This window comes from Elephas maximus, chromosome 7 (assembly GCF_024166365.1).
Source record: "Elephas maximus indicus isolate mEleMax1 chromosome 7, mEleMax1 primary haplotype, whole genome shotgun sequence".
Classification (NCBI taxonomy): Eukaryota; Metazoa; Chordata; class Mammalia; order Proboscidea; family Elephantidae; genus Elephas; species Elephas maximus.
The window spans coordinates 37,697,414-37,718,584 of record NC_064825.1 but is presented as its reverse complement, the minus strand read 5'-3'; the positions used below and the strand labels follow the sequence as shown (position 1 = coordinate 37,718,584).

The following is a 21,171-nucleotide window of genomic DNA, read 5'->3' as shown; positions in this document are numbered from 1 at the left end:
GCTCCTGACAATGAAAAGGTAATTGATCCTCTCTCACAGCCCTGGAGGTTGATGCCCAATTTAGCTTACCTCCTCAATTATTTTCATTGGCCCTAACAATTCATCAGTCCCAACTCTAACCCCTGATTTGTGCCCGCACTTTCAGTAATGACTTGCTTTCCTGTTATGGTTCACAGCTGTGGTGTCATATTAAATCGTTGGGTCATAAGTAATTTGTTATTAATAATAGTCTATATACCATAATCTGCAAATATTTACTTTTTAAAAATAGAATTGACTCACCATTTTTTTAATATTAACATCACTCTCAGTTGTGTTTTATCATGTTTGCTTATTGAGGAGAATAAGGACAGATTTAAGAGCTGGACCGCTAAAAGTAGTTTTGGAAGTTTTGAATTATTATGATTCTTTACTTCTTTCAAGAAATTACTTTGAGTTTCAGCACAATTGGACACGCTAATGGCAGTAGGTTATATGTGGGTCATATAGTGTTTTATTGAAATAAGATGTTGAAAATCAATGAGTTTGACAATGGTGATGGTGACAGGTATATTTCCAAAGAGGAGAGGAAGCACCATACCTTGGTATTGAGTGTGTCCAGCTACTGTTACTTTGGTAGATTTCTGAAAAATGTTAAAACAAACACTACCTGAGATGCACAGGTCAGTATTATGGCCACACCAAGGCCTCTGACACATGGATTTGAATGATTTGAGGAACCCTCAAAATGTCCTATCATGACGCTTAACTGCTTAAATTTTGTCAACCGACTTTTTAAATGGTGCTTTTTTTTTTTTTCTGTTTAAATGAAGTGCTGGGATAAAATCTAAATCTTGAGGGAAAAAAGCAGGTTAGTAGTTATCAAACATCTGGACAGAAAAGAAAATTTTAAGTGTAAAGTAAATGAAAGAAATCACAGTAAGATGAAAGACTTGACTACATAAAAATTTAAAAGCACAGAGGTAAAGAAAAATCATAAACAAGCAATAAGCTTATTGATATTTTTAAGGTACTCATACAACTGAATAATAAAAACAATAAAATTTTAATAGAAAGCAGACGAAGGCTATTGATATCCATTCACACAAAAAACATACAAATGACAAAAAGACACACATATACAAATGTTTACCTTCATTAGGAATAAAAGAAATGCAAATTAAATGATATGCCTCCTTTGCTTGTTTTAAAAATAGTAAAGAATATTTAAATCGATAAATCATAATTCAGTTATGGTATGGTGAGACGGACACTCATATTGCTGGCACTATGGAGTTGAAAATCCCCTTACAACATTTCCAGAAAGCAATCTAGCCGTATATCTCAGGAGTTTTGGTAGTAATTCACCCCTATGGTTCTGCAATTCTACCTCTAGTATGCTATCTTGAGAAAAAAAAGGGGGGGGGGGTACACAGATTTTTAAAGAAAGTCATTGTGGTTTGTTACAGCAGCAAAGCAGAAAAAAGGAAACAAATTAAAATATCTACCAAGGGGGATATACCATGGACTGCCAGAAGAACAAACAAATCTGTCTTGAAAGAAGTAGAGCTAGAATGCTCCTCAGATGTGAGGATTGTGAGACTTTGTCTCATGTATTTGGACATGTTATAAGCAGGGACTAGTGCCTGGAGAAGGACATTATGCTTGCTAAAGTACAGGGTCAGTAAAAAAGAGTAAGACCCTCAACAAGATGGACTGACACAGTGACTGGAATAATGGGCTCAAATACAGCAACAATTGGGAGGATGCTGCAGGACCAGGCAGTGTTTTGTTCTGTTGTACACAGGGTTGCTGTCAGTCAGAACCGATTCAGTTGAACATAACAGCAATCAAGGGGACAAAAGTACAAAACATAAAATATAACTATATGATGGTCTATTGCTTAGCCATTAAAGTTAATATTCTTGAAAAATTTTAATGATATAGCAAAATGCTTTCTGCTGTAATTTTGGATAAACAGAGTATATATTGTATATGGGGCTGTGGGGACAATGGGAGTTGAAAGCACCTAATTCTTTTACCATTTGGGAGAAACACTGAACTAAGGAATTTGAACAAAAAAGGCAAGAAGTAGAGATTCTAGAGCTGAGTTGGGGTGGCATGAAAGAGGGCTTTCAAGAAAGTGGTAATAGCACGTGCAAAGTTAAAGAGGATTCTGAAAATATATCCCATTTAGGGAGTTTGGCATAGTTTTGAACAGGTGAAAAACTGTCAAAGTAGGCAGGTCTGAGTACTATTCTAAAATCCACAGGTCATGGGAAGTCATGGAAGTTAGTGCTCTCCTCCTACTAAATGCAATTAAAGGAGTTCAGTCATTTTGAGTGTTCATTTATGCCAGGCTCAGAGAGAGGTACTAAGTATATAGTAGTGAACATGGTCCCTCCACTCACTGAGCAAACATTTTAAGTATATACACTTATTGCAAGGAACACAGACTCACTTTCTCTAGCTCAGGTAATAGAACACGTGTGCATGTGAACCCAGAAAAGGCTGAAAAGTTGGAGATCAGAAGTTGTTGTTTTTGTATGCCGTCGAGTTGATTCCAACTCACAGTGACCTCGTAAGACAGAGAATGGCCCCCATAGAATTTCTCAGGCTGATGTCTTTATGGGAGCAGATCGCCAGGTCTTTTCTCCTTCAGAGATGCTGGTGGGTTCGAACTGCTGAACTTTTGGTTAGCAGCTGAACACTTAACCACTGTGCCACCAGAGCTCCTTAAGTGAGTTCTAATGAACTGCATCCTTATTCCAGAGTTTTCCCATCAAGTTAACACCTTTTCTTTTGGTGCTTGCCTCTTTTTTTTAACCACTAGTTTATAAATTAGATGCTCTTTACCTCTTAATTTCTGCTTCCTAATAACATCAAGTTTCACAAAATCCAGGATGGACCCTCTGGCCTCCTTCACATTATAACATAGTAGCTTTGACATTCACTGATAATTACCTAATTTTGCCTTTTTTCAATTAAAAATTCCTGAGAGAATTTGATAGAACTAGTTCAACTTTTTGAGTAAGCCATGTTACTAGTTAACTGACTAGCCTGTTTGTTGGCATCCCTTGGGTCAACATAAAAACTCAAAAACCAAACCTGTTGCTATCAAGTTGATTCTGACTCATAGCAACTCTATAGGACAGAGTAGAAAAGCCCTATAAGGCTTAGAAGACTATAACCTTTACAGAAGCAGACTGCCACATCTTTCTCCAGCAGAGTGGCTGATGGGTTTGAATGGTTGACCTCTTGGTTAGCAGCTGAGTGCTTAACCACTGTACCACCAGGGCTCCTTTCTATATACCCTGTATAATCAGCTCTGGATAGGGCTGTGAGTCACCAGCTTCTTGTGGGTTTTCCCTCTCAGCTGCAGGCAGGACATAGCTGTTTGAAGCAAGCCAGGCATTCCACTGATAATCTTAGGTTTGGCCTATCTGCTATACTTAACCCACATCTCCATGTTCTCGGCCAGTACTATTCAAAGGTGCTGCACAGAAAGAAATCAAGGCCAATTCTCCTGGAGAAGAATTTGGAAAGGGCAAGAGAGAAATGTTTGAATGATGGAAAGAAAAATATTGGAAACATCACAAATGCCGAAAAAGAGAAAGTCCAAAGCTTAATGTCTCCTCAGGGTTTCCTTCTGTTTATCATGTTATTAAAACATAATATCACAGAATAAAAACTACACCTCTAAAATAATCCTATCCTTTCCTCAGAGGCTGTAAGATTATTTATATCAATAACACCTCAAGGAAAATGTGGCCAAATCCGATAAGGTTTTGAGTTTTAAAATCCAAATCTACAATAACAACAAAACCAGTGCCGTCGAGTCAATTCCGACTCATAATATGTTTAGCCAAATCATACCTCCAAAAACAGAATGGAAAATGTTTATTCAACTATATACTTATGCACGCCAATTTTACATTATTAATACAAACTATACTGGGGAAAAAACCCTTATACCTTTAATTGAATGGAAATTCAGCTTGAATGTAATAGCTCCTAGCAGAAAAAATAAAGTTCAAATATTTGTTGCTGTTAGTTGCCATGGAGTCAGATCTGACTCATGGTGACCCAAAGGATAAGAGAACAAAATGTTGCCCAGTTCTGAGGGCTGTGGGGACCATGGTCTCAGGGAACATCTATCTCAATTTGCATAACATAGTCTATAAAGAAAATGTTCCACATTCTACTTTGGTGAGTAGCATCTGGCTTCTTAAAAGCCTGTGAGCAGCCATCTCAAATACTCTACTGGTCTCAACCCTTCAGGAGAAAGGAAGAATGAAGAAAACTATATAAGTGGAAGATTAGTCCAAAGGACCAATGGACCATAGCTATCACAGCCTCCACTAGACTGAGTCCATTACAACTAGGTGGTGGCCCACTACCACCACTGACTGTCCCGACAGGGATCACCATATAGGGTCCCGGACAGAGCTGGAGAAAAATGTAGAACAAAATTTTAATTCATAAAAAAAGACCAGACTTACTGGCCTGACAGACTGGAAAAAACCAGAGAGTATGGTCCCCGGACACCCTTTTAACTCAGTAATGAAATCACTCCCTAGGTTCAGCCTTCAGCCAAAGATTAGACAGGCCCATAAAACAAAACGAGACTAAGGGGTCACAACAGCCCAGGGACAAGGACTAGAAGGTGGGGGGGGGGGACAGGAAAGCTGGTAATAGGGAACCCAGGGTCAAGAAGGGAGAGTGTTGACATGTCATGGGGTTGGTAGCCAATGTCATAAAATGATATGTTTACTAACTGTTTAATGAGAAGCTAGTTTATTCTGTAAACCTTCATCTAAAGTACAATAAAAAAAAAGTACTAAATAAAAATTGAAAAAAAAAAATAAGATCACTGATTAAAAAAAAAAAAAAGTTGCCCAGTCCTGCAACATCTTCATGATCATTGGTATATTTGAGCCTATCATTGCAGTCATTGTGTCAATCCATCTTATGAGGATTTTCCCTTGTCTTCCACGGCCCTCCACTCTACCAAACAGGATGTCCTTATCCTTCCTGATGATGGATCCAAAGTTAAGTGAGTCAAAGTCTCAGACAATATTCTGTGATCCACAGCCTTTTTATAGGCTGATTTTTGGAAGTAGATTGTTGTTTTTTTTTGTTTTTCCCTAGCCTGCCTTATTCTGGACGTGCTGCTGAAACCATGAGTGGCCCTGCTCATATGTGCAATATCAGTGGTGTAGCTTCCCGTGTCACAGCATAACTCTCTACTTATCAACAAGAAGGATGAAGCAGCTTTAACCAAATCACTTAAATGGATTTCTTTCCCATTTCTTTGAAATCATGCATTTTTCTCTATTGCACAAAGCTGTTGCCATTTACCCTTCTGTGCCTGTTATTGCAAGCAGGTTATAGAATACTGCCTGGTAGCCAGGAAGTAGAGGTAAGACACCCGTAAGAGCAAGAAGTTGCTGTAGCACTGTCTCACTCTCTTTGGAAAGCACTGCTGACTAAGAAGAACCTTAACCAGGATTTCAGAAGCGATACATCCTTTTGCCAAGACATAAACTGAGGTCATAAATTCCCTTGAGTTGATGGTTCACAACTTACTAAAATTTGCACGTTTTAGTCCTGTCTTCCAACCCCATTCTTTAGGATGTTCTTGTGAATGTGTGTATAGCTTGCCATTAATTTCTATCTGGGTCTTACTGTTACCTTCTCCATAATGCCTTCTAAAGTACACCTGATTTCAGGCTTCTCTTTCTTCTAAACTCCAGTGCGATACCTTCATGATTGTCACTGGGTGTATGTATATTAAATACAATAACAACAGCTTATGTACCTTGAGAATTTACGACTAGGCAGGCCCTGTGCTGTATACTTTGTATGTGGTATATCACGTCATCCTGCTGAATTCAGCCCCAAACATACACAAATTCTCAAACATTCCAGAAATAGAAAAAACATTTTTTTCTCCTTAGAGCTAACTCTTCTTTCTACGTGATACATAGGTACTAACAAGATTATTATAACCTTGGTAAAACAGCATTATGAACAATTTGGTTATGACTAATCGGATGGCTTAATTAGCATAACCATATCTGCTACTTAAATTTGTCACAGTCTGAAGTGTCTACAGTTACATAAATATATTCATTTATGGAGAATATTCCAGTTAAGGTTTAGTCTGCTTCAGGGAAAGGATGTGGTAGCTAAAATCCCTTTATAGAAATGATAATGCAATTAAAATAAATTTACAATTGGAGCCTTTTTATTACTAATCCATCTACTACTTATTTGACATATATTTATTGGATTTAGAAAACATGGAGGGGGACAATGGACACAGTGGAAAGAGTATGAAATTTTGGGTGACAAGATCTGTGTTTGAGACTTGTGCTGCCATTTACTTAGCTGTGTGGCTGGGTAAATTACTCACATTGTCTGAATCTCAGTTGCCTTTTTGGAAAATTAAGAATTACCGTACGGGATTTTTGTAAAGATAAATGAAGATAGCATGAAAAGCCTAAATATATTACCTGCCATATGAATAAGTACTCAGAAAATAATTATTTTTTATGTACCGGATACTAATCTAGTTAATGTGGAAGATAAAAATCTGATCCAGAACACAGATTCTGTACTCAAGGGTCACTTTGCCTTGTAGAGGGGACAAGAGTATATGTGCGCTTAATAAAATACTACAACAGGTATGATACGAGGGAAATCCAAGTGAGGAAAAAATATTTGACTGGGAGAATTAGAGCTTTATGGGGGAGGTGTTTATCATTGGAGTGGGGCTGTGAAAATGAATAGATTTGGAACGTATAAAAATGAAGATGAGCATGGCTGAGGGAAACATATACTTGGCTGAAGGTGTTATAAGAGCAGGAAGAGAGGTAGATGAAGCCAGGTAGTTATTTGTTTAAGTTGACTGAAGCATGGGAAGCAGGAAGTGGAGAAGTGGAAGATATGTCTCAAAATACGTTATTCATGGCATATGAACATATTTATACCAGAGGTTGTATTTTATTGAACAAAATAAACTCAGATCGTGGGGACATCAAGTGGTTATATATATGTAAGGAATGTTACAGATAATTAATCTCTTAAATGGTAGCACATTTTAATGACACACAGACTGGGTCTGAGTCCCAACTGTACTACATTATTAGCTGTGAAAATCTGTACAAATTACATAATCTCAGATTCTCAGTCCTGTACAATTTTAATAGCTATACGTGCATGACAGGACAACTGCGAAATTTAGCGAAAAAAATTATTCAAATGACTTCTCAGAACATTTGGCATATAATTCCTCAGCCAATATTAATTCTATTCTCCACACTCACCAGACTCCTTTCCTCACCCTTTCCCAAATCTTGCCACAAACAATTTTGCAACAACCATTTCTATGCCCTTTCTGTTCATGTTCTGAAGAGTTTTAAATAAGAGACTTTGTATGCTGTTGGCCCAACTATGTCAAGATAGCTGAGTAGGAGCAGGTATTACAAAGAGGGGTGGGATGATTGACAGTGAAGGCTATCTGGCAAGAGGCCACCTGGCCAGTCTCCAAGATCCAGGGAAGACTGTGTTTTATTGGAGATTCTGACTGACCAGTAATTTCAGTGGAAGTCAGACCTGCCATTAAAACACTATATCAGAATGGTGATACAGCAATAATGGAACCAGATAGAGCCGTTTTTACTGCTTTAAGACTGTCACTAGAGTGGAATCTTCCGTCTAATATATTTATGGCAGGTAATCTGGATAACAGCAGATAGAAGAAATTTTATGAAGGTAAGTCCTAAATACACCTAAGATGGATATCATGGAGCAAAGACTGCATGAAAATCATGATAAAAAACAGACACAGTGACAAGTAATAGTCACAAAGGTAAAGAGCCAGAGGGTTCCACAGATCGTGTCAGGACTCTTGAAGTCAGTTCAGGATACCTCATTGCCAGCTGGGTGAAATGCAGAATATAGAGTTTAAGGCTATCTCCTGAGTCAGGGGCCAAAGAAAGCATTCGATATTAAGGAAATTAGCAGAAAGGATAAGAACACAATGGTAGGAAGGGAATTTAGTGGAAAGATGAAAGATTTTAAAGGGAAATTTTATTCTGTGGTTTATAATTTTCTCTTTTGTTGTCTTAAATTTTGTGAGATCTACAGGACTTGCCGGAGTTCTGGAATTGAACTTTTTGGGCAGTGAGGGCGGAGAGAGGAAATGGTTGAGTACAGTGATATTGCAATAACAGAACTCATTGCTGTCAAGGCAATTCCAACTCACAGTGACCCTACAAGGCAGAGTAGAACTGCTCCATAGGGTTATTGCAATAACAGAGAATACCCAAATTGCTCAGCTATTATTTGGTCACATACACAACAACATTTGATCTTCACAGCCACAAACTTTCAGAGTAGATATTACCTCCAGTGTTTGATTAAAGAAACTGAGGCTCAGAGAGGATGAAGATGAGGTGGCACAGATGAAGGAGTCAAACTTTGATTTGAACCTAGGTCTTTCTGACTCTAACGTTGGCTATGCAATACCGAGCTGAATGAATAAGTGGGGAAATGTAAAGCAAAATAAGAATTTCTAGCAGTGTGTGTAGTAGCTGCTTGTATTATTAAGTCTCTGTTCGTTGAGGTGTCTAGTTTCCTGGAATATCTGGTTTCACACGATAGATACACAGCAGTTGGGTTGTGCATAATATGGGCTTGAAAGTTAGATCGGAATTCTCAGTCTACCTCCCCAGAGCTTCTATTTTACTGTCTTTGTCATGCGTCATAGGTATGTAAGATTATCTTACTTCTGACTCTGATATGCACTTAGTTATAATATGCATGCATAACGTGCATAATAGCCATGATATACACTTAGTCTGTTCTGCCTCAAGGTGTTAGATGCCTATCTTGTATGGTTGTCATAGGAACTAAATGAGAAAGAGGAAAGTGTTTGTGCAGTCCTAGTTTAGGGTTTACTAATACTATTATAAATTCAGAGCAAGGCCTCATATAGTCGTCTTTGAAATCTCTGGCTATCGCATTTATTTCAATTCTTTCATCTTGCTTTCATCCCCAGTTTCAAGGTGGTAAATAAGACTTTAGAAAAAGATTAAGCCAAAGCAAAACAGAAAACAAAATATGGGGCTCCAATGGATCAGCAGACAGCATTTCCTTTAGGAAGCAATGTGCATGAGAAGGACTCACATCACTCTACTTCAAGGTCAACCCAATTAAAAAAAAATCTAAGATGGAAATTGGTATTTAAATATTTACACACAGAGACACGTATACTCACAGCTGCTGCTAAGCTTTTTCATTAAGGACCTAAATGTTCATCAAGACAACCATATGGGGTCTGGTGTTATAATCTGAATGGCAGGTATTAGGACTGGCCCCTGCATGGCGCTGCACTACCCAGAAGGCTTCCCTTCTTCCTGAGAAAAGCTGATCACCATCCCGGACAGGTGATAAGCATTGCTGGGAGGAAGCAATCACATGAAACTTCAGTTCTATCTTTCTGAACAAAATAAAAACCAAAGACGAACCTGAAGCACAGAAGAGATTTTAGAAAACTTAAAGTTGGTAATGCTGCCTAGAGGATGCAGCAAAAAGAGCCAGCCTTTGGAGTTAGAAGGGACTCAGTTTAAATTGTGACCCTTTTTATATACCAGCTGGATGACTGTTAACAGAGTGATTGAGGCCATGAACTCTGTAAACAGTGTCTGTTTAGTCCCCAGCCTTGCTAATTACCAGCTTGGTGACCATGGGCAAGTATTTAACTGTTCTGTCCCTCAGTTTCCTCATCTGTGAAATAAGGATTTACCTCAGAGTGATGGGAAGATTAATGAGTTTATATAAGTGGAGTGTCTAACACATAAGAATACTACACAAGTATTTGCCACAATTGTTATCAATCTATCTTGTCTCCATGTCCTCAGTTATAAAGTGAGAATAACAATACCCACTTTAAAGGTTGAATAAAACATTTTGTGAGAAATGCTTAGTATAGACTAGTGCGTAGTAGAAATTCATTAAGTGGTAACAATTATTAACATTAGTTCAAAATGATTTTTTCAACTTTTCTCTAATATTCTCCTTGCCCACATGGTTTCCAGCTTTGATTAGAAATAATTTAGAGTTTAGGGTACACCATTCTTTTTCTTTAATGAGCTGAGAAGCATTGCTGTGACTAAGTGAGCTAACTGAGATTACAGGTTAAATGTGCTCATAAACGAAAGGCATCTGGCAGGAAGCAGGTCTCAATAAATGGTGTTCCCTTTCACCGTGCTCTTTAAGATTCAATATATATGTTGCATGTAGTAACTAAAACAGATTTTAGACCTGGTGATTCTTTTTTCCCTCTTTCTTGGATAAATGTCATTTTAAATAATCAGTAACAAAATTTAGAAAATGATGCCTTGTCAAAAAAGGGGGGAAAAACAAAAAGGGAAGGAGGCAATAATTTAACACCTATTGAGTGGTTATTATTTGCTTTCCATATGGTACTGTCATTTTTCAACACCGTCTTCCAAACTAAGTTATTATTCCTTTGTTACAGGTGAAGAAATGGAGGTCTACACAGCCTAAGATCACAGTCATTCAGTGGTAGAGCCTGGATGCACACCTAGAGCTATCCTATCCCCAAAGTCATGCTACTTCTATTTACCTTCCTACCTCCGAAGAGAAATATCTGAGCCGACAGAGTGGAATTTAAAAGAACTACACAAGGTTGTGTAGCCCTGGTGGCACAACGATTAAGTGCTTGGCTGTTCATCAAAATGTTGGCAGTTCAAATCTACCAGTTGCTCCTTGGAAATCTTATGCGACAGCTCTACTCTGTCCTATAGGGTCACAATGAGTTGGAGTCAACTCAACAGCAACAGGTACACAAGATTATAGGTTGGGATTCCCATACCTTTAAAAAGAGTCCAGGAAAATTGCCACAATTTTTATAAGTTAGAGTTAACGATTTTTATAAATTATAAGTTAGAGACTAATTTCCAGATGTTTAGCCTAATCTATTTACCATGCATATTTTGTATGGTGAACACCTTATATATAATTTGTATAGTTAATCCATTCTGTTGTAGCTTCCGTTACTTACCAGCTGAGTCAGCCTTGGATTAGTTAGCATCATTTACTTTACCTATAAAAGGGGATAATAATAACTCGCTTATGTGATTATTGTGAAAACTAAACAGTGCATGAAAAAGCACTTTGAAAACTGTAAAGATACTACACAAATGTCAGTTATTATTATCACCACAATTCTAAGTAATTCTAAACCAAAACAACACAACCCATTGCTGCTGAGTTGACTCTGACTCATGGCGACCCTATAGGACAGAGTAGAACTGACACACAGGGTTTCCAAGGAGTGGCTGGTGGATTTGAACTGTGAACCTTTTGGTTAGCAGCTGAGCTCCTAACCACTGTACCACCAGGGCTCCAAGTAATTCTAAGGAGTATTTAAATAGCATCTGCCCATAGCTTAGATGTTCTGGTACTGAATATTTGTTTGTGAAAAATACTAGCAAATTAAATGGTTAAAAAAAAGAAAAGAAGGTAAGGGGGCAGGGAAACTAGTGTGCTGGAAATGGTACCACTGGAACAGAATGAATAAGAACGATGACACATTATGAAAAATGTAACCAATATTACTAAATAACTTGTGTAGAAATTGTTAAATGGGAACCTAATTTGCTGTGTAAACTTTCACCTTAAACACAATAAACCGTTGTTTAAAAAAAAATACTAGCAAGCGGCTTCAATAAGAGGATAAATGGAAGAACTTCTGCCTCAGTGCCCTGGTGAGTGACTTTTATAATATCACCTCTGCTTACATCTGGGACCTGCTGAGGATTTCACAAGAAGGCACAGTTTTACCTAATTCCCATTGGTCTTTCCCATCTCAATTCTGTAATGGCCCCTTTTAAGAAGCTCTCCTTGAGCCATCAGGCTGGATTAGGTACCTTTTCTTAGCCCTTATAGCTGTTGGTACTTCTTTCCAACACATGTATTAATTCTTTATTATACTGTGTGGTTTACCTACCTGCCTTTCCACACTGCCTACTTTCCTGTCTCTTTGAGGAAAAGGACTATGTCCTTCACCTGTATAACTCCAGTGTACAACACTGGCAAATATTCATTAAATGTATCAAAGGATAGAAGGGTGAAAGAATAGATGGTTGGGTGAATTGATAGATTAATAAAATGAATAAATAGAAGTAGAGAGAAAAAGAAGTAGAAAGAGAAAACAAAATTTAAATAAACTAAAAGAGAAATAAGCATTTAAGTAATATAAAATATGAAGAAAAACATTCCCATATGCACTCATGGGAGTACAAATTGACTTAAAAAAAACCAAGAAACAAATCTGATAGCAATATCAAGAATCTTGTAAATGTTCATATAATTCCATTATATGCAGTACAAAAATATTTATTGAATGTTTAATATGTTTCAGGGACTCTTCTTTGTGCTAGAGCTATCATACATTGGTATACAAAATAGATAAGTGCCTGTTCTCATGAAGCTCATGATATAGTGCAGGAAGACAGAAAATAAACAGATACTGGAACAAAAGTATGGTATGTCAGGCAAGGATAAGCACCAAAAAGAAAAAGCAGAGTAAGGAGATAAATAATGATGGTAGAGGGGTGCTATTTACATAGGATGGTCTGAGAAAGCTTCTCTTTAAAATGTTTTTTGACCAGTGATTTGAAGGAAATGAGGAAGCTAGCCATGTGAATACCTAAGGGTAAAGCATTTCAGGCAGAAGGATGGCAAGTGCAAATTTCCTGAAGAAAGCATGCTTACTGTGTTTGAGAAACAAGCCAGTGTAGCAATGAAGGGAGTGGTTAGAGTGGCAGCTGGGGCCAGATCATGGAGCTCCTTTAAAGTAAGGGCTTTGGATTTCATTCCTGGTATCATGATCTGAAGTGAAATGATTTACTGTGTGCTATATATTATGTGTATATTATGTGGGTGGCATGGGTAGGAAAGGCAGAAACAGGGAGACTGTTCAGGAGGCTATGGCAATAATCTAAGTGATATATGTAGTAACTTGGACCAGTGTGCTGGTTGTGGCAATTTGAGAAGATTGTGGATATATTTTGAAGGTAAAAAAAGAAACCAAATTTGCTGATGGAATAGATAGGGGATGTGGAAGGAACTGGGGTGTGAAAAGGCCTGTGGCCTGAGCAATGGAAGAGTGGCACTCTTATTTACTAAGAAGGGAAGTTTATAGAAGGACAGGTTGGGACAAACAGCAAGAGTTTGCTTTTTGAACATGTTAAATGTGTGATGCTCATGAGGCAACAAAGTGAAGATGCCAGTTAGGCTATGGGGACCTAGGCATTTTTTCTAAAGAAATATATAATCAAGGGACAGGGTCGGAAAGACTGTATAAGCATTATTTGTCAAAGGGAAAACCTGTAAACAACTTAAATGTCCCACAGTAGGAAAGTAGTTAAATTACAGTTCATCTATATGATAAGATACTATACAAACATTAAAAACAGTTTTTGAAGACTAAAGATAAAATGTTCAAATATAATGTTAAATAAAAAAGCAAAACAAACCAAAAATGTATATGGTATGGTTCCATTTTTATAAACAAATGTATGGACAAAAACACTGAAAAGGAATATACCAACCAATAGTAATGATTATTCCTCTGGTGGGATAACTAGTCATTTTTATTATTTTGTCTTTATATTTTTGTTTATATTACAACTTTTGATAGTATAAATATTACTTTTATTATTAGAAAAAATATAAATATAAATAAAAATAAAAAACTAAAGAGGGATATAAGGTAGGTTGAAATTCAGGCAATAAGTGGAGCAAGAAAATGGACACAGAGAAAAAAATTTTAAAAAGGATATCTGGTAAAAATGTATGGAAGTAATATTTTTTAAATATATATATATGTTTACCCAGATTTGCTCCACTATCTACATAGATGAAATTAGCTAGAAACAAAAAAGTGAATGATGCAACTAAAAACTTATGAAATTTAGAAGTTCATAACTCTTTGGAATGCAATGATTACATCCTGAAATTTCTTTGTCGGGAAAAACATTAATATTAATATAGTAACTCTATCCGTAGCAACTAATGATAGGGGAGATGGTAGGAAGTCACTCTGGGATTACAATGCTGTACTAGAGAATTTTCAAAGTACACGTCCATATAGGGACAACTAAGAATAAACTATCTTGTATCCATTATTACTTTATTGACATACACATGTGAAAGTAAATTCCTACAGGAAGAGATCAGGTCACCTTTTCTTGAGTACACATCCTGCTTGAATGCCACAAGGATAAGGGCCAGAAATGAGCTGTACATTATGTTGATGGTAGTACTTGATATGCAATGTAAGGAGACACGGGTCAACTAATGGCTGATGGCTTCTACAATACAATAGGCCCTCCAAAATTCTCTACTACCCATCATTAATCCTTCTTTGCATCAGCCAGGCTTACAAGCCAAAGATGAACTCATTTATAAAAATGTAATCTAGCATTCACTAAATAATTATTTGAATTTTACACTTAACAAAAACAATAACTATAGACGTACAATAGTATGTTCCAAAAAATTACAGGGTATAGTGCTATATGTTTATGTCCAGCAAATTCATGAGAGACAAAGGAAATAATAAATACCTATATAAGGCTTTATATAAGTCAGTCTTAAAATTCCCATCAGTTTCATTTTTGCTAACATTAAATTTACTTCCCTGACAGCAAACAGCAACTTAACATGTTTTCTAATACATATTTGAATATCCCCCTTAATTAAGAGTTATCAACTTCCCCATTAACAAACCCACTCTTCCTGCTTCTAACAGTGTAGCTCTATCAATCATGCCTCATAGTTTATGTAAGCAAGCTTAAATGGTTATGTGGAGTCACCACCATCAAAGGGAAAACTCCCCTGAGGCTTCCATTTAATGGTCTATCCTGCATCTGTCCCACTAGTCCTGCTCCACACCCCCTTCCCATTATTACATTTTGCCCAAAAGAGACATTGTGCTACCAGGCTCCATAACAGAGAAATCAGACATGCAGCACAGAGCAAAACACATAACTCAGGGACATTTGCTCACAAATCTTTAATTTGGTTAAGTATTATAATGAACTTAATAAAGGCTGTGGGGCATCTGATGCCATGTTTTACAGATTTTTTTCTAAAGGGAAAAGCTGCATGGTGTTAGTTATCCAGACTAACTGTGAATAAAAACGGGGTCAATCAACAAATTATTCAGAAGACAATTGCATTTAGCCACAGAGCTCAGAATGATGGACTGATTCATAGCATATTTGATTCCACCGAATCCTATATTAAATTTTCCATGCAGGTGGTACTTGCTGTAGCCATAAAAATAAAGATCCTTGGTAAAGCATCCAGGTTATACACTTTCTGTAATAAAATGATCTAATGTGCTCTGCAAAGTAAATAAGTTGAAAAATATATGCATAGATTAGAACATGTTTGAGCAGCTGTATAACGCTGTTGGTTACATTTCTATAAATAATTGGAGGATGTTTATCAAAAAGTGATTTTATTTATGGAATAGTTCCTCTTAAATTTGTGTTTGAAATAGTATTAATGATAGCTAACATTTACTGGGTGCTTTTTTTTTTTTTTTTTTACTTTTTTCCAAGCACTTTGCGCTTATTAGTTCAGTTTTTTGTCATGATGAGCCTATGATGTACAAAGCTTGTTTTGCTTATTTTAGAAACAAGAGCTTGGTTACTAACCAAAAGGTCAGCAGCTTGAATCCACTGGCCACTCCTTGGAAACTCTATGGGGCAGTTCTGCTGTGTCCTATAGGGTCGTTATGAGTTGGAATTGACTCAATGGCAACTTTTTTTTTTTTTCCAGGCAAAGCAGGGTTATATAACTTATTCCAGATTTAGGCAGTGTGGCTCCGGGCCCCACGCGCCTAATCCCTCAGCTATACTCATCACAGTTATAAAGCAGTGTCAGTTGCCTGCTAACGTTCCTCCCAGTTCTTTTCCACTAAGCTCAGTTAAAGGCATTTAAGAGAAGGTTTATTTCCTGTGGGGGAAGAAGGATGGCAGCTTCCAGTTTATCCAGAAATGGCTTCAAGTCATTAAATGTAAATTAAAAGGAGCAGTGGCCAGAGCATGCCCATACTTACTTGAATGGAAAGTGTTATCTGATCCTTTGAGAGAATGTTCCTACACAGACCATAAACCTTGAGCCATTATTGAGAGGGTACTTCTATAAAACAAAATTAATAACTGGTAAATTGGAGCAACTTAGCTCAGTGCTTCTTAAACTTGAGTACCTATATCTACCCTGGGGTTTGTGTTATTTTCTAGGGTGGTGCATTTGTTAAGAGCTCAGCTGCTAACGAAAAGTTTGGCAGTTCAAATCCACCAGCCATTCTATGAAAACCCTATGGGGCAGTTCTACTCTGTCCTATAGGTTTGCTATGAGTTGGAATCGACTTGATGGCAATGGGTTTGGTTTTTGTTTTGGTTTATGTGTATCCCTAAAACATTTCTGGGGTGTCAATTTCATTTTAAGGCTCTAGATAAAGATGATTTAATTTGTAATTAATTGGTAATATTTTTAAAATAAAGTAAATAAGGATATTTCCCAAAATTTTATGATGATACAAGATTTTTTCTGTGTGTTTCATGCTTGAGTGGAAAGCTTCATAGCGTACCCAGATTACAAAAGAATAAGTTCATTTTCCAAGGCCTAAGGGCACATGGATAGGGACATTTGAAAAGCAGTAGTTTAACCAATAGCCAGTTCTGATCCACAAAGTTAAAGACCAAAGGAGGTGGGAATCAACAACAGTGGCAAATACTCTTATGTTGATCCTGAAGATTACCCCATAGGCAATAAAAAGTGTAAAAATGAATAACAGTAAGATAGTCCAACTACTGTAGGCCTGCTTCTCACCTAAGGACTCTGGCTGTTGAGTCTAGCTTGAAAATAGAGCCCAGATCCCTTTACTTCTCTTCTACTGCTATTCTTCTACCCAATTCCAGCAGCCATCATCTCTTCCTTGTCTTTTCATTGGTCCTTCTGCTTCTACTCTTACCTTTCACCAAACCACTCTCTAAACAGCAGCCAGTTTTTTCTTTTTTAAGCATAAATCTGATCATGTCACATTCCTTGTTAATATTCTTTAATGGATTCTTAAGGCATTTAAATTAAACCTATACTTCTTTACCATTGCCTACAAGTCTCTACATCAGCTGGCTCCTGCCTTCTTCTCTAGTTTCTTTCCTTGCTCCCATTAGTTCTCCTCTTTTCAATCAAGTTGAACTTCTTTATGTTCTTGGAACATGCTGAACTTATTCCTACCTCAGTGGCTTAGGCAGACTACAGACCGATAGGATCATACATGTATTTAGTAGGTAACGGAGTCAAACTCGTGAATATCAGGTCATATAAATATTTAGTAAATAACAGAGTCAAACTGGTGAATATCAGGGTCTATAATTTAGAGTTGTCCTTTAGAAGTTCTGGGAATAAGAAATCTTTCTGGGGACTTTATTTAGCGTTTGCTTTTTTGACCAATCAGCTTATGTGAGGGAGCATTACACAGAGCAGGTCAGGAAGACTTCTGGGGTCTACTAAGTTCAGGGCTAGGTGAGCTTTCTTTCTAACACTGGGAAGTATGTCTCTTACAACTACCATTTAAGTCACTGGCTTTCATATGCACATTTTTCACATTCATAACCTGGGAAATTAAGTCCCCACATCTGGAAAGAGCAGTTTTAGTTTGCACTGCCAACTTTTTTGGTTTCATTCTAGTACTGATAATTTCTGTTTGCTGAGAATCTTTAGGCAGATGGTGAAGATGGGTGTTTTCAGCTCTTCTAGGTGACCAGAGAAGACTTTGCCCAAAAGAGATGAAATCCCAAGTTGTAGATAATGCACAAAGTGGACACTCTGCTCCCAGAAGATCCTTGATTGATTGTAGCTCCTCCTAATTGTTATCTTCTCACTCCATCCAAGAAAAAGTGGACATGAGCTTTGCAAACTAGAAAGAGTGCTGGTCTGGAAGTTCAAAGACATGGGTTCTAAATGTCATTCTACCACTTACAAGTTACGGGACTTGGGAAAAGATAACATATTATTCTGGGCCTTATGTTCCTTACCCATAAAATAAAGGAAGATTAGACTACATATTCATTTTTGGCGCTTACAGCTCTGAGAGTCTATAATTCTTTGGTCTCCAAACTGTCTCAGTCTCACTCTAAGAACTTTTGTTTTCTAAAAATTGAAAATCAGGTATCTACCTTAAAATGAATGCTGATTCATAGAGCATGCATGCATGTCTGTCAGTTTGTCATACTGTGGGGGCTTGTGTGTTGCTGTGATCCTGGAAGCTATGCCACCAGTATTCAGATACCAGCAGGGTCACCCGTGGAGGACAGATTTCAGCTAAGCTTCCAGACTAAGACAGGCTAGGAAGAAGGACCTGGCAGTCTACTTCTGAAAAGCGTTAGCCAGTGAAAACCTTATGAATAGCAGCAGAACACTGTCTGATACAGTGCTGGAAAATGAGCCCCCCAGGTTGGAAGGCACTCAAAAGATGACTGGGGAAGAGCTGCCTACTCAAAGTAGAGTCGGCCTTAATGACGTGGATGGAGTCAAGCTTTCGGGACCTTCATTTGCTGATGTGGCACAACTCAAAATGAGAAGAAAGAGCTGCATGCATCCATTAATAATTGGAACCTGGAACGTACGAAGTACGAATCTAGGAAAATTGGAAATCGTCAAAAATGAAATGGAACGCATAAACATCAATATCCTAGTCATTAGTGAGCTGAAATGGACTGGTATTGGCCGTTTTGAATCGGAAAATCATATAGTCTACTATACTGGGAATGACAACTCGAAGAGGAATGGTGTTGCATTCATCATCAAAAAGAACGTTTCAAGATCTATCCCGAACTACGATGCTGTCAGTGATAGGATAATATCCATACACCTACAAGGAACACCAGTTAATACGACTATTATTCAAATTTATGCACCAACCACTAGGGCCAAAGATGAAGAAACAGAAGATTTTTACCAGCTGCTGCAGTCTGAAATTGATTGAACATGCAATCAAGATGCATTGATAATTACTGGTGATTGGAATGTGAAAGTTGGAAACAAAGAAGAAGGATCAGTAGTTGGAAAATATAGCCTTGGTGATAGAAACAATGCTGGTGATCGAAAGATAGAATTTTGCAAGACCAGCGACTTCTTCATTGCAAATACCTTCTTTCACCAACATAAATGGTGGCTGTACACATGGACCTCGCCAGATGGAACAAACAGAAATCAAATTGACTACATCTGTGGAAGGAGATGATGGAAAAGCTCAATATCTTCAGTCAGAACAAGGCCAAGGGCTGACTGTGCAACAGACCATCAATTGCTCATATGCAAGTTCAAGCTGAAACTGAAGAAAATCAGAGCAAGTCCATGAGAGCCAAAATATGACCTTGAGTATATCCCACCTGAACTTAGAGACCATCTGAAGAATAGATTTGACACATTGAACACTAGTGACCGAAGACCAGGCAAGTTGTGGAATGACATCAAGGACATCATCCATGAAGAAAGCGAGAGGTCATTGAAAAGACAGGAAAGAAAGAAAAGACCAAGATGGATGTCAGAGAAGACTCTGAAACTTGCTCTTGAGCATCGAGCAGCTAAAGCAAAAGGAAGAATTCATGAAGTAAAAGAACTGAACAGAAGATTTCAAAGGGCCTCTCGAGAAGACAAAGTAAAGTATTATAATGACATGTTCAAAAAGCTGGAGATGGAAAACCAAAAGGGAAGAACACCCTTGGCGTTTCTCAAGCTGAAAGAACTGAAGAAAAAATTCAAGCCTTGAGCCGCAATAGTGAAGGATTCCATAGGGAAAATATTAAACGACGCACAAAGCATCAAAAGAAGATGGAAGGAATACACAGAGTCATTATACCAAAAAGAATTAGTTGATATCCAACCATTTCAAGAGGTGGCATATGATCAGGAACTGATGGTACTGAAGGAAGAAGTCCAAGCGGCTCTAAAAGCATTGGCGAAAAACAAGGCTCCAGGAATTGATGGAATACCAATTGAGATGTTTCAACAAACAGATGCAGCACTGGAGGTGCTCACTCGTCTATGCTAAAAAATATGGAAGACAGCTTCCTGGCCAACTGACTAGAAGAGATCCATATTTATGCCTATTCCCAAGAAAGGTGATCCAACCGAATGTGGAAATTATAGAACAATATCATTAATATCACCAAAATATCACATGCAAGCAAAATTTTGTTGAAAATCATTCAAAAAGGGCTGCAGCAGCGTATTGACAGGGAACTGCCAGAAATTCAGGCCGGTTTCAGAAGAGGACTTGGAACGAGGGATATCATTGCTGATGTCAGATGGATCCTGGCTGAAAGCAGAGAATACCAGAAGGATGTTTACCTGTGTTTTATTGACTATGCAAAGGCATTCGACTGTGTGGATCATAACAAACTATGGATAACACTGCAAAGAACAGGAATTCCAGAACACTTAATTGTGCTCATGTGGAACCTTTACATAGATCAAGAGGCAGTTGTTTGGACAGAACAAGGGGATACTGATTGGTTTAAAGTCAGGAAAGGTGTGCATCAGGGTTGTATTCTTTCACTATACCTATTTAATCTGTATGCTGAACAAATAATATGAGAAGCTGGACTATATGAAGAGGAACAGGGCATCAGGATTGGAGGAAGACTTATTAACAACCTGTGTCACGCAGATGACACAACCTTGCTCGCTGAAAGTGAAGAGGACTTGAAGCACTTACTAATGAAGATCAAAGACCACAGCCTTCAGTATGGATTACACCTCAACGTAAAGAAAACAAAAATCCTCACAACTGGACCAGGGAGCAACATCATGATAAACAGAGGAAAAGGATTGAAGTTGTCACGGATTTCATTTTACTTGTATCTACAATCAACAGCCATGGAAGCAGCAGCCAAGAAATCAAAAGAGGCATTGCATTGGGCAAATCTGCTGCAAATGACCTCTTCAAAGTGTTGAAGAGCAAAGATGTCACCCTGAAGACTAAGGTGCGCCTGACCCAAGCCATGGTATTTTCAATCACATCATATGCATTTGAAAGGTGGACAATGAATAGGGAAGACCGAAGAAGAGTTG

The 21,171-nt window shown here is 37.8% G+C and overlaps 1 protein-coding gene and 1 long non-coding RNA gene across 18 annotated transcripts in view; one reads left to right on the top strand and one right to left on the bottom strand.

Annotated features, from left to right (window-relative positions):
• Positions 1 to 21,171, bottom strand: part of DLG2 (discs large MAGUK scaffold protein 2) — a 2,175,949-nt gene that overhangs the window by 501,351 nt on the left and 1,653,427 nt on the right. The gene's annotated exons all lie outside the window — the stretch shown is intronic.
• Positions 1 to 21,171, top strand: part of LOC126079782 (uncharacterized) — a 262,037-nt gene that overhangs the window by 222,758 nt on the left and 18,108 nt on the right. For all 3 annotated transcript variants that reach the window (XR_007518251.1, XR_007518250.1, XR_007518252.1), the window contains one exon: positions 10,529 to 10,853. This is a non-coding gene — a long non-coding RNA (uncharacterized LOC126079782). The remainder of the gene's footprint in view (positions 1 to 10,528; positions 10,854 to 21,171) is intronic.